The following is an 11,149-nucleotide window of genomic DNA, read 5'->3' as shown; positions in this document are numbered from 1 at the left end:
CCCCTAGTTCTTGTATTATGGGAAAAGGTAAATAATTTTTCTATATTCACTTTCTCCACACCATTCATGATTTTATATACCTCCATCATATCACTCCTCAATCGCCTCTTTTCCAGACTGAAAAGTCCCAGTCTCTCTAGCCTCTCCCCATATGGGACCCATTCCAAGCCCCGAATCATCTTAGTCGCCCTTTTCTGAACCTTTTCTAATGCCAATATATCTTTTTTGAGGTGAAGAGACCACATCTGCACGCAGTACTCGAGATGTGGGCGTACCATAGTTTTATATAGGGGAAGTATGATATCTTTTGTCTTATTATCTATCCCTTTTTTAATAATTCCTAACATCCTATTTGCCTTACTAACTGCCGCTGCACACTGCTGGATGTCTTCAGAGAACTATCCACTATAACTCCAAGATCCCTTTCCTGATCTGTCGTAGCTAAATTTGACCCCATCATGTAGTACGTGTAATTTGGGTTATTTTTTCCAATGTGCATTACCTTACACTTACCCACATTAAATTTCATTTGCCATTTTGCTGCCCAGTCACTCAGTTTGCTGAGATCTTTTTGCAGTTCTTCACAATCCCTTTTGCTTTTGACTGTCCTGAACAACTTGGTGTCATCTGCAAACTTTGCCACCTCACTGCTTACCTCATTTTCTAGATCATTGATGAACAAGTTGAACAGGATCGGTCCCAGGACTGACCCTTGGGGAACATCACTAGTTACCCCCCTCCATTGTGAAAATTTACCATTTATTCCCACCCTTTGTTTTCTGTCTTTTAACCAATTCCCGATCCATGAAAGGACCTTTCCTCCTATCCCATGACCACCTAATTTACATAAAAGCCTTTGGTGTGGGACCGTGTCAAAGGCTTTCTGGAAATCTTGCATGCTAAACAAGCACTTTCCCATCTCAGCTAACTCCCCCATGGAGGAGGAAAGTTTCTGCCTCACCCCTCCCATTGCTGTGGCTATATGTTGCTGCAGCTCCCCCGGCTCGTTTTCCAAGATGACACTTGTAAGACTGGGTCCTACCAGCTGCCTGGCTGAGCTGTTCAGACAGTGCTGCTAATAATACCAAGGAGATGGTTTCAAGCTGTATGTGAGCCCTTGGGGCACCTTGACGAAGTGGCCTGGCTGCTATGGATGGGGAGGTTCCAGCAAGCACAGGGAGTTGTGCAGTGCCAGCCTTGTGGGAGAGGTCTATGGGTGTCCCTGCCTGCATCACAATGCCACTGCCTGGGGGTGCTGGTGCCTGGCAGCCTGGTGTCCTTTGAACAGCTGACGCTGGAATCACAGTTTCATTGAGCTACATGGGCAGGTGATATACACACAACAGGGGTGGCTCCGTGAACTGCAGAGGTCTGTAGCATGCGGTGCTTTGGCAGATGCTTCATTTCTGAGAGCAGCTGCAGAGGAGATGATGGACAGTCAGTGTCTGTGGGAGGAGGGGTTCACCTTGGGGCTCTGGGGCATATTTTTATGCTTTTCCTGAACGGCCACGTCAGTGATTTACTTCTAGAGCCGTTTTCAGAGTGTTCCATCTGGGTGCGTTGAATAGCCGGAGCTGTTAGAAAGGATGATCAAATATCAATACCCAAAGGGGGTGTTAATATTCTTTTTATATGGTGTAATATAAAATAATCATCTCGTGCATTGCCCCTGGTTAGAGCTGTTTGTCTTCCATAGCTATGAACTGTTCCAAACATGGATTTATAGCTAGGATTTTTATTTGTTCCAGCCGCGCAAATGGACACATGGCCTCAGCATTGGTGCTGCCCATAAAAACTTCCTCCCTCCCCCAAGGAAAATTCCACCAGCCCGAGGATGGGCAATGTCCGAGGGAACACGGATGTGGCCTTGGTCCTCTGGTGGCTGAAAGAGGATGGGGTGAGGGCTGCAGAGGGTGAACCTCCTGGGCTGCTGCCCTCGCCCAATGGCCAGACCACCAGACGGATGCAGAACAGAAGCTATTATTTTGGATAGTTTTGTAGAAAACATTTCCTTCCTGCCCTAGAATTGAATGGGGCTGAGGGAGGTGCGGACTCTTCAATGTCACACCCCTGAGTGGACAACGCTACTCCTTTTGCTTGACACCGCTCAGATTACTTATGTGATTTGCTGCCTAAATTTGGGGAACTGATTCATTCTGCCTGGTGCACTCCCCTGTGGGAACGAGAGCCCCAAAATGCAGGGAGCAGTGTCTGGGAATGGATACATTGCTTGGCAGTTAGCCACCAATGTCATGAGATTAATGCCTCAGTTTCCCCTTCCACACCCCAATGCAGGCTTGTTAGCCCTTTACTGCTCTACCCAGCTCTAAGCCTGGGCACAGGTAGTGGCTTACAAGCTGCCTGCTTCTGGGACTGCTCTGCGCCTGTCCCTAGCATGTGCACAACATTATGGGATTTACTATCATTACTGGCCTGCGGCCAGCCAGAGACACCCCTCACCAGGCTGCTCCTTACACTCTGGCAGGCCCAACACTGACCAAAGGCCTCGTGCAGACCAGCCTGAGGGCAGACAGCCACAGACCCCGCCTCAGCTAGGCAGCTCCCCTGCCCCTGGCAGGCCACACAGTGACTGAAGGTCTCCCATCAACCAGCCTCGGGGGGCAGCTGCTAACAGCCTGAGACCAGCATCAGTTTATGGAACTCAGGCTACGTCTACACGTGCACGCTACATCGAAATAGCTTATTTCTGAAAGCTATTTCGACGAATAGCGTCTACACGTCCTCCAGGGCTGGCAACGTCGACGTACAACGTCGACGTTGGGCAGCACCACATCGAAATAGGCGCTGCGAGGGAACGTCTACACGCCAACGTAGCACACGTCGAAATAAGGGTGCCAGGCACAGCTGCAGACAGGGTCCCAGGGCGGACTCAACAGCAAGCCGCTCCCTTAAAGGGCCCCTCCAGACACTCTTGCACTAAACAGCACAAGATACACAGAGCCGACAACTGGTTGCAGACCCTGTGCCTGCAGCATGGATCCCCAGCTGCAGCAGCAGCAGCCAGAAGCCCTGGGCTAAGGGCTGCTGCCCACAGTGACCATAGAGCCCCGCAGGGGCTGGAGAGACAGCGTCTCTCAACCCCTCAGCTGATGGCCGCCATGGAGGACCCAGCAATTTCGAAGTTGCGGGACGTGCAATGACTACATGGTCCCTACTTCGACGTTCAACTTTGAAGTAGGGCGCTATTCCCTTCTCCTCATGGGGTTAGCGACTTCGACGTCTCGCCGCCTAACGTCGATTTCAACTTCGAAATAGCGCCTAAGACGTGTAGCCGTGACGGGTGCTATTCCCTTCTCCTCATGGGGTTAGCGACTTCGACGTCTCGCCACCTAACGTCGATTTCAACTTCGAAATAGCGCCCAAGACGTGTAGCCGTGACGGGTGCTATTTCGAAGTTGGCGCCGCTACTTCGAAGTAGCGTGCATGTGTAGACACAGCTTCAGTTTGGCAGGAGATGTGGCCTCAAGGGCACTTTCTACATACGCCACCTTCTTTGCTAATAAATGGCCTGAAAAATGCTAATGAGGAGCGGGTGTAAATTTCCACTGCCTCATTAGAAGCTCTTCCAGACTCCAAAACAGCATGTAGAGGTGCAGCCTTTGGGGGATCTTGCTGAAGGAAATCCACCTTCTGGAAGCCCCCGCTGCAAGGAAATTGAGTGATATTTCACTGAGGGGGCTCCAGGCAGGTGGGAGAGGTGCCTGAAACACACAAAAGCCGCGTCTACACGCGCCGGCTACTTCGAAGCAGCGGCGCCTACTTCGAAGTAGCGCCCGTCACGGCTACCCGTGTCGGGCGCTATTTCGAAGTTGAAATCGACGTTAGGCGGCGAGACGTCGAAGCCACTAACCCCACGAGGGGATGGGAATAGCGCCCTACTTCGAAGTTGAACGTCGAAGTAGGGCATGTGTAGACGATCCGCGTCCCGCAACATCGAAATAGCGGGGTCCTCCATGGCGGCCATCAGCTGAGGGGTTGAGAGACGCTCTCTCTCCAGCCCCTGCGGGGCTCTATGGTCACCGTGGGCAGCAGCCCTTAGCCCAGGGCTTCTGGCTGCTGCTGCTGCAGCTGGGGATCCATGCTGCATGCACAGGGTCTGCAACCAGTTGTCGGCTCTGTGGATCTTGTGCTGTTTACTGCAAGTGTGTGTGGGAGGGGCCCTTTAAGGGAGTGGCTGGCTGTTGAGTCCACCCTGTGACCCTGTCTGCAGCTGTGCCTGGCACCCTTATTTCGATGTGTGCTACTTTGGCGTGTAGACGTTCCCTCGCAGCGCCTATTTCGATGTGGTGCCGCGCAACGTCGAAGTTGCCAGCCCTGGAGGACGTGTAGACGCTATTCATCGAAATAGCTTACTTCGATGTCGCTACACTATTTCGATGTAGCGTGCACGTGTAGACGTAGCCAAATAGTCCACCTGCTCTAGCAGTGATAGCTCTGTGGGTGGGAGGAGCGAGGTCAGTGCGGGGAAAGCTGTGGGGTGCCTCTGGAGAGGGAAAATTTAATCAAACCCCATTTGTAAAACCACTCTGGACTGGAGGGAGGAAAAGGAGCCGGGGAAGCCGGGTTTGTCCTGTAGGGGCCTGAAGATCAATGACTCAAAAGAGAGTGTCTGTCACTTGTGTACAGAGGAACGGCAAAGCCCAGGGCAGGAAGAGGCAAGGGCTTGTGCTGCCAGCGGGAGAGAGCTCACTCCATCCGTCTCCTCAGGCTGAGGGCAGGTGGTAACAGGAGCCTTAAACTCTTGGGTGCCCCCAGATTTGAGTCCCTTCCTTTCCCACAGTGGCCCGTTTTCAGGACCTGCTTCTTCTCAGCAGCCCCTTTCTCCTTCTCCACAACCCAACTTCTGTCTGATACGCACAGGCTGTGATAAGAAGATGCTAATGAGGCAGTGATATGAATATACAGCACCCCATTAGCATAATGGCAGCCTCATGCACTTCAAAACTGCTGCTACAGAAACAAATGCTACTCCTGCCGCAGGTAGGGGGCCTTTTGAAAAGACCCTGTTTGAATTTTGAAAACCCTTCTTCCCATTTACCTTGTGACTCAAAGTAGTGAAGGCAGCCTTCACCCCAGGGGGGATTTGAACGCCCCCATCCTTAGCTTAGAAGGCAATCTGTTATCCTTATCCAATAGGCCACTGAGGTGCACCCTTAAATAAAAACAAAGAGGGATAAAATTGTCTCTCACAAATGTACATTTCTTACCTTGGAAGACAAAATTTTGCTCTTTCTTTCTTTGTTGTGAATCTGAGACATGCCCCTGGACTATTTCTGCAGTAGCAACAAAGGAGTGAGCCACACCCAGCTAGATGTTAACTCACCATACCTGGCCATTCATTCGCAAGGGAGATACAGGCAACAGGTTCACAATGGCCGTGAAAGGCAGCTGCTCAATGGGCTGGACACCAGGAGCTGCCTGGCCCCGGGGCACATCAAGGATCTTTCTGGCACCTGGAGGAAAGTGTAAAATAAGGGACAATAACATCATCATTTCTCCTCTCCTCCTGCACCTACACTGAAGGCAGCAACAATGTTGGAAAGACAAAGAAACCCCTGACTTGGCCTAAATGGAAAAGCATCCCAGGAAGCACAAACCACTAGAAGTTACGGGGAAGGGAAACCTTCCAATCTGGCTCAGCATGAGAACATTTCAGAATTAGACCAGAAGTTATATTTTCTCTCTTTTGTAGCAGGTCTGGATTCCTGCACCAATACCACCTCTAAACCCATGCAACTGATCTTTTTTGTGGGGAATAAAGGCATTTTTATGTTCCATCTAAGCTGCTGCAGTTTCGACAGAAATCTGGGGAGTCTGTGCAAGGTAACTTGCCAGGAACTGGGCTTGTTGACCTCTTGAGGTCCCTTCCCGTTCTAGTACTCTAGGAAAGAGACGAGTGCATTGATTGTCTGAGGGACTCATGAAGGAGCTCAGTCTACTAAAAGAGTCTGCAGTTGTGTGAGGTAAGCCTTTGGTCAGAAGGAGTTGGCAGCAATCAGGGCCGGGTTCAACACTAGGGGTTCCTTTTCATCCATCTCCCACAGAACCAGCTCGAGACCCCACCCAGCAGCCTGGGAACATCACACACCCCTGGGCTCCTCGGGGACGCGATGTTTCCCCACTCGCCAGCACAGAGTCTGCCTGGAGAAAAGAAACTTTTAATGGAAGAGGCAGAAAGGTCATATGGCAGCAGCTTGGGAAAACACAACACCCTGAGTTCATAACCAAGCCTCAAGTAACTGTCCCAGCTCAAGTAGATGGAGCAGCGCCCTTTGCCTCTCAGGCTCAGCCGTCCAACACTGTAAACAGGCAATCCACAGAACCAAACTTTGTCCATACCCCCTTCAAGTGCCCCACTTACAACTCTGTCCAGTCCACGCAGGCCCTGACACATCACTTTAGCCTTGTCTACAATGGCCCTTCCTAAAACCAAATAGGAAGAAGGGGCTTTAGGAGATTAGGGGGGCCCTTTCAATAGGCCCCCGTCTACATGGATGTTGTGCGATTCGAAAGGGGCACTTTTCAATCACCGTGTCCACCATTACGCTAATGAGGCACTGCATATTCATGGCAGTTGTGCCGGACCGGTGTTCCGCTTCCCCTGCCAGCCGCCCACCCGCCGCTCACCCCTGCTGGCTGCTTCTCACACCAGCTACCCCTCTGCTACCTTGTGGGTTTTGCAGGAGACAAAACCCGAAAGTTGTAACACTCGAGGGCTTCAGCTACCAGCTCATCGGAGAGTTCAGTTCCTAGTGGTATCCAGCTCCAGAGCTAGGTACACCAGCTCAGTATTTACCAGGATGGATTCTTACAGAAGAGTTATAGACCCATCCTTAGGTCTACCTTCTGACAGCAGGGGGGAGAAAGAGTCAAACCAGTCTTTCACCTTTACGGTCCAAAGGCTTCCAGCAAGCTGAATCAACCACTCTTCCTACCCTTCTTCCCTTCATAATGCTTCGATGGAGGGAGCCCTGTGTAATCCATATTTTACACCGCAGCGATGACCGCCCTGTACCCCACAAGACCTTCAAGCATTAGTGAGACTCCACAAGTCGTACACCGGGTGATAGCATATCTTGTGACTTAACGACAGGTTATTTATATGAGACAAAAACGCATTGCTTCGCTTGCTCCCATCAGGCTTTGTTTACAAGGCATTACATGGGCGCACCTTTTCGTTTTCAAGCCAGTTTTCCTTTTCAAGCCAATGACCTCTGAAGGACACATTCCCCAAATCCTTCAGAAGTACTGAGCTCCTGCTGGCACGTTCTTTACAGTAAGAAGAAAATTTCTGCGAAGCAGGAGATTAGCTGCCATCTCCCTGCATACAGTTCATGAGGAGGTCAAGGGGGGAACATTCATACAATTCAGCACACTGACAGCGGTGTGATAAGAAAGCAGAAAGGGGATACTTGCCAGTGAAGAGGAGACCGTAATTTCATAGTCACAGGGGTATTCTAGGGCACTCAGAAATCCCAAAGTCAGATTGTCAGGGTTTAAAGGAGTAACAACCCTCCAGACCACCCTCTGGCAAGCAAGTAATGAAGCCTCGGTCTCTGATGAGACAGCTCCCTGCAGCCCTATTGACAGTCCCAGAGCAGCTGACTGGCCGGCTGGCCCCACTTTAGCCAGCACAGGAATAAAAAGCTGTGTAAACAACCAGGGAGAACTTACAAATGTTACAGCTTCTTACCAAGGCCATTGATCACCTCTGTCCCTACACAACTTGCAGGGGAAAGAAGAACCAGGCAGCAGTTCTCTGTCTGTGCTGGAGTCCACAGAAGCAATGAATGATGGTTTCCCTCCCCTGGGACTCAGCAGGTACAGTTACAGTCCCCTCTGTCTGGCACCCGATTCCCAGTCTGATAAACTCTTGGTTGATCTGGAGCTGCTGAACTTGTGGAGGGTATTTCATGTCCTCCAGAAGTTACTTTCTTTCCCATTCCCAGAGTCTGGGCTGGGCTGAATGGGTGGGGAACCAGCCAGAGGGGAATTTTAACCCAAACTTGGCTCTTCTGTGGCACCTTATAGACTAACAGAAAAGTTTAGAGCATGCTCTAAACTTTTCTGTTAGTCTATAAGGTGCCACAGGACTCTTCGTTGCTGCTACAGATCCAGACTAACACGGCTACCCCTCTGATACTTGGCTCTTCTGAGCATCTCTAGCACAATGGTTCTCAACTTGTTCACTCGTGTAGGCTGCATATGAAACCCACAGTGCGTAATGTGGGCTGTGTCCAAAACTACCTTTGTGTGTGTGAGGATGTCACAAGTGGGTGCTGACTGAGCTGCAAACAGGCCACGGACTGTGAACCACTGCTGTGGTGTGGAGCTACTGGAGCTGATGGGGAGCCAGCCAGAGGAGGCAAGTGTCCTTTTGCACACAAAGGCTACGTCTACACGTGCACCCAACTTCGAAATAGCTTATTTCGATGTTGCGACATCGAAATAGACTATTTCGATGAATAACGTCTACACGTCCTCCAGGGCTGGCAACGTCGATGTTCAACTTCGACGTTGCTCAGCCCAACATCGAAATAGGCACAGCGAGGGAACGTCTACACGGCAAAGTAGCACACATCGAAATAAGGGAGCCAGGCACAGCTGCAGACAGGGTCACGGGGCGGACTCAACAGCAAGCCGCTCCCTTAAAGGGCCCCTCCCAGACACACTTTCATTAAACAGTGCAAGATACACAGAGCCAACAACTAGTTGCAGACCCTGTATATGCAGCACGGACCCCCAGCTGCAGCAGCAGCAGCCAGAAGCCCTGGGCTAAGGGCTGCTGCCCACGGTGACCACAGAGCCCCGCAAGGGCTGGAGAGAGAGTATCTCTCAACCCCCCAGCTGATGGCCGCCATGGAGGACCCCGCTATTTCGATGTTGCGGGACGCGGATCGTCTACACGTCCCTACTTCGATGTTGAACGTCGAAGTAGGGCGCTATTCCCATCCGCTCATGGGGTTAGCGACTTCGACGTCTCGCCGCCTAACGTCGATTTCAACTTCGAAATAGCGCCCAACACGTGTAGACGTGACGGGCGCTATTTCGAAGTTACTGCCGCTACTTCGAAGTAGCGTGCACGTGTAGACGCAGCCAAACAGGGCAGAGCAGGGACAAGGGAACGCAGCTTTTCAATCTTCTAAGCTGAGTGTGACGCTCCTCAGGGACACCCAGGATTGTGAGGGACCTGCTCCCACCTGCCTGCGGTACCGTACAAGCAAGGCACTAACAAACGTCCACACACTTTACTTCCAAAAGTGAGACCTCTTGACAAAGCCGCTGCACCATTCTGTAGCTCTGTCTAAAGCCTGTGGAAGTATAAGAGTTGCACCGTAAAAATCACACTGTGCTACCACGTTGCTTCTGAACTCAAGAAGGGGAAGTTCTGTTGATGTTGTGCAGGAATGTAGGGTGGGTTTGGATGGAGCCAGGTGTGCCTGGGAAAGCAGGAACCAGAGCAGTAGGTGCTAGAGGGTAATTAATTAAGGTAACCAGAGAGTCATAAACAGGAGACTGCTGAAGGTGATACGGAAATGAAGATACATGACTGGTCTCAGGGGCTATGTGAGGTGTGTGTGTATCTGGTTTTCCTTTGTTTATTAACTTGCCTTCTTTTGTCTGCATAAATTGAGAGACCTGAGCCCTAGGTGGGCGGCTCACCTTTTTCTGAATGTATTAGCAGAGCAGCTTTGCTAATAACCAGAGTGGTCTGGCAAATGGTGAGTCTCAAGTCTAACTTTGACAATTTGGAGGTCCCACCGAGATGGCAAGCGTCTTCGCTGAGGCTGCGTGATTCCCGACTGCCTTGCAGGACGATCGTGGCAGCCGGCGCCTGGACACTTAGTCCGAGCGGTCCTCCACGGGACGGAAAGGTGCACAACCGCAGCGCGGTCTATGCCAGCAAACCTGTTGGTTCCCACTCTGTTCTGGTCGGGGTCCCGGGATCTAACTTCTGGAATCTGGTCCTGATCAGGTAATTATTCTTTCTGGGCTTTGACCGGTCTGAGGACTGTTCTGTCTCTGTGTCTCTCCGTCCTCCCTGTGGTGTGTTTAAGTCTGGGCGCCGTCTCCATCCAGGGATCGGCTGACCAAGGGGTTCCCATCCCCGCGGTCTGGATAAGTGAAATCTGCGCAATTGCAGCCGCAACACACCTTAGGTATAACCCCTGGTGTGAAAGTAAGGGCGATTGAGGCAGTAGCCTGTGGGCTCCTTTCTGTGTGTTGCACCAGGTACCGCTCTGACAAGCCCGAATTTCCTTCTTGTGTGAGAGGTGTGTGAAGTCCTCCTGTACGGGTAACCAGATGGCTAAGGTAGAACAGTTCCCTAAGGGGACGCCGGCTCATTTTATGTATTCTAGAAAGGGTCCAGACTCTTGTAGGTTTCTGGAGAAATGGTCTAAACTGACCCTGGAGGACCCCAAATTGCAGTGGCCACTGTTAGGTTCTTGGGATTAGGACCGAGTGAACGCCTTAAAAGACAAACTCGTCCTCCCAAAAACGAAATTGGCTAAATGGGAGGTAGACTGCTTCATGCAGTGGTGGGAAGAGGCAAATCACAGATGGCCTGAATCAAAGCTCACCTTTCTTAGAAATGCTAATGATAAATTAAAAGCCCAGTTGGATGCAGTCTCTCCCACCACCAGTCCGAGCGCTCCCCTTTGCCCAGTTCTGTGTAATGATCCGGATCAAACCCGACCCCCACCGTACTCCTGCCCTTGTAAAGGGAAAGGGAAAGAAATGCCCTCGGTAACTACCAATGATGAGAGCGGTGATGAGAATGAGGAAGATACCCTCGCTGGCCTCGCCGCCCTGCAAAATGTTATGAAAAGACAACCCAAATCAGACCACAAAAATTCTCCTGATCTCACTACCTGGTGTGGGGGAAAAACTCCTCTAAGTGTTAAAAGTCTGTGGGGAAAAAACTGCTTTAAGGGTTAAAAGAGTTTTTTTTTTTCCACACTAACCAGGCCTCACTCTAGGGGGTCATCTGCACTTCTTTGAAGTCCCTACCTTGTCACCTAGAGATAATTTATCCTGCAGGCTCCTCTGTCGGGGTTATCATCTACCTTTGTAGTGTAAACTGGCCTCAAGACAGCTGGTGTTTGCAGACACGTCTCAGGACAAT

General features: G+C 51.0%; 1 long non-coding RNA gene across 1 annotated transcript; it reads right to left on the bottom strand.

The window, feature by feature from the left end:
- Window positions 1-1,441: 1,441 nt before the first annotated feature.
- LOC142005939 (uncharacterized) lies at window positions 1,442-5,468 on the bottom strand. Its single transcript, XR_012643117.1, has 3 exons — window positions 5,350-5,468; window positions 5,060-5,173; window positions 1,442-1,574 (listed from the first exon to the last, which is right to left on the bottom strand). It is a non-coding gene; the product is annotated as an uncharacterized LOC142005939 (long non-coding RNA).
- Between the last annotated feature and the right edge of the window lie 5,681 nt (window positions 5,469-11,149).

Source organism: Carettochelys insculpta, unplaced genomic scaffold (assembly GCF_033958435.1).
Source record: "Carettochelys insculpta isolate YL-2023 unplaced genomic scaffold, ASM3395843v1 scaffold_0036, whole genome shotgun sequence".
Lineage (NCBI taxonomy): Eukaryota > Metazoa > Chordata > Testudines > Carettochelyidae > Carettochelys > Carettochelys insculpta.
Note: the sequence above shows the minus strand (reverse complement) of the source record. Positions and strands in the feature narration are given on the sequence as shown.